The sequence below is a fragment of the Temnothorax longispinosus genome, chromosome 10 (assembly GCF_030848805.1).
Source record: "Temnothorax longispinosus isolate EJ_2023e chromosome 10, Tlon_JGU_v1, whole genome shotgun sequence".
Lineage (NCBI taxonomy): Eukaryota > Metazoa > Arthropoda > Insecta > Hymenoptera > Formicidae > Temnothorax > Temnothorax longispinosus.
Window position 1 is genome coordinate 10,462,083 of NC_092367.1, and position 2,326 is coordinate 10,464,408.

The 2,326-nt window shown below is 39.2% G+C and overlaps 1 pseudogene; it reads right to left on the bottom strand.

Moving 5' to 3' along the window:
* Positions 1-692: 692 nt before the first annotated feature.
* On the bottom strand, positions 693-2,085 carry LOC139820865 (putative nuclease HARBI1; annotated as a pseudogene).
* Between the last annotated feature and the right edge of the window lie 241 nt (positions 2,086-2,326).

Genomic DNA, 2,326 nt, shown 5'->3' on the forward strand with positions numbered 1-2,326 from the left:
GATGGCCGCCCGAATAATGTTTCGGCGCGGCAAGGCTGGCTGGCCGCAGCGTGAGCAAATAACAGCCAGGGACGCGGGCGCAGGAATGTACCTTGCAGCTGCGGGTAATTCGATCCGCTACTTCTGCGTCCGTTCCTCGGGGAAGTCTGGTCCACACGAGGATTTATCTCTGACTCGGGCTTCCGGTAGCAATTTGTGCAAGAACCGTTGCGTGTTTTTTTAGTCGGGGTCACCAATGTAGGATTTGAACCGCAGGAGGTCGATTATGCCTCCGGGTGTCGGCCTACTACCGACGTCTTGACGAAAGGAATCGAGGAATAATTACACACTCGATTACTGCTGATAAAATAATACTTTATTGCAGACCACGCAATAGCCACGAGAGTGGATACAAATCTAACGGTCGTCGTAACTCAGTTCTGCCAACGTCGTAACTCTCAACCCCTCTTCTAGCGCAGGAGAGGGGGCTGACCAATCGGAAAGAAGACAGATATGCTGCTCACTACAGATATCCGATCGATGCTGCCATCTGATCGGACAGCGCAACGTGAACGAAATCTCGAACAATGATATATATATATTTATATAAATATATACATATACTATACACAAACATATACTACACATGCACGCATATATGCACACACACATACAAACAAACATATTTAGCTTTTGTTCTAAAAGTAACAATTTTAAGTAAAGTATCTTTGTATTATGGCTTCTCGTACAATATTTCCTCTTGCACGCATATTACCATTATTTGGTAATCTGTTGTCAATCACTTCATCTTTTACATCGTCATTTCTATAAATGTCATTTTCTGGAACATTGTGATGCTTAGCAATATTATGCAATACGCATGTTGCATTTACTATACGTGCTAAAACAAATAGTTATAAAATTTTAATATTAATTAATCTATCTCTAAATATTAATTTATCTTAAAAGATATTTTATTTATAAAAAAATATATATAATTAAGTAATGTTACCTGCAAATTCTGGTGTATAATGCAAAGCTCTTTCTTTACGCAAGCATCTCCATCTGCCTTTCAGAATTCCTATTGTTCTTTCAACTAAACATCGCACTCTTACATGACAATTTGTATACAATGCACCTGGAAATCTTGGTGCTTGATTCAATTTTGGTGTCATTAAATATGGTAATAAAGGGTAACTAGAATCTCCTAAACGCATAAAATTAAATTGTATATATGATGTATGTCGTATAACTATACATATGTAAATAATAAATATATCATATAGAGAGTTTTCCAGCAAGACACTGTGCTACAGTGTCCACTAGTGTGAGTGAGACATATTATACATGTCTGTACATATGTTCTTTTTCACACTAGTGGACACTGTGTTACATAGTGTCTTGCTCGAAAGGTCCCATATAAGTAAACTTTAGATATAAAGTAAAATATTTGTACACATTTTATATACCTATTAACCATACGTTTCGTCTTCCAGTTTCATATTCTCTTAACATATATCTCGATAACTGAGAGGAATTCCACACTGGTATTTTGTGTACGGCCACCATGATTTGCTTTTACTGCTAATATTCTATTGTAATAATCACACACCTATAATAAGTATATATAAACACATTATCACTCAAAAAAAGTATTCTATTAACAGAGTGAAATTTCCTGTAATCCCATATTCTAAGCGGAAACTTTTACAGAAAGAGTAATCCTCTGTCAATAAGTGGACTATTCATCAAAAAAAATTTATTACATATTATTCTAACGGGTTTCTTCTTGTATTAAGAGAAATATGTTTATTTGAAGCGGAATGCCCTCTGAAATTAAACGTTACTTCTGTATAGTAATAGAATATTTTTATCTTACGATAATTCACTCGTCTACGCAGAGTGAATCAAGAGACACGGCAGTGTCTTGCGCCAAGTACGCGCGGAGCGAGACGCACCGTGACTCATTTACGTGAACGCACGAGTTGCGATTATTGTTTACGGCGGATGGCGTTTCCCGCAAAACGGACGACCGGGACGACACAGCTTACCGCGCGATTCTCAGTTGTTTACGTATAAGCCCGGCTGGCAACAGTGGCAACTCATCTAGTCCGCGTGCAAGTCGATGCTCGATATACGCAGCGTTCAGCGTCAATAGTTCGGGTTTCCGTGTATTATAGAAAATTGGAGGATAAAAATTTGTTGAACTTTACGTAGCGCGCGCGCGCGCGTGTGTGTGTGGTGTGTTGCGTGCGCAAAATTCTCTCTTTTTTTCCTCGCACGGCAGCGGGTGAGGCAGCGGGCAGGCTTCCGCTTTTGACGCACATTTTTCGTACGGAAACGACAA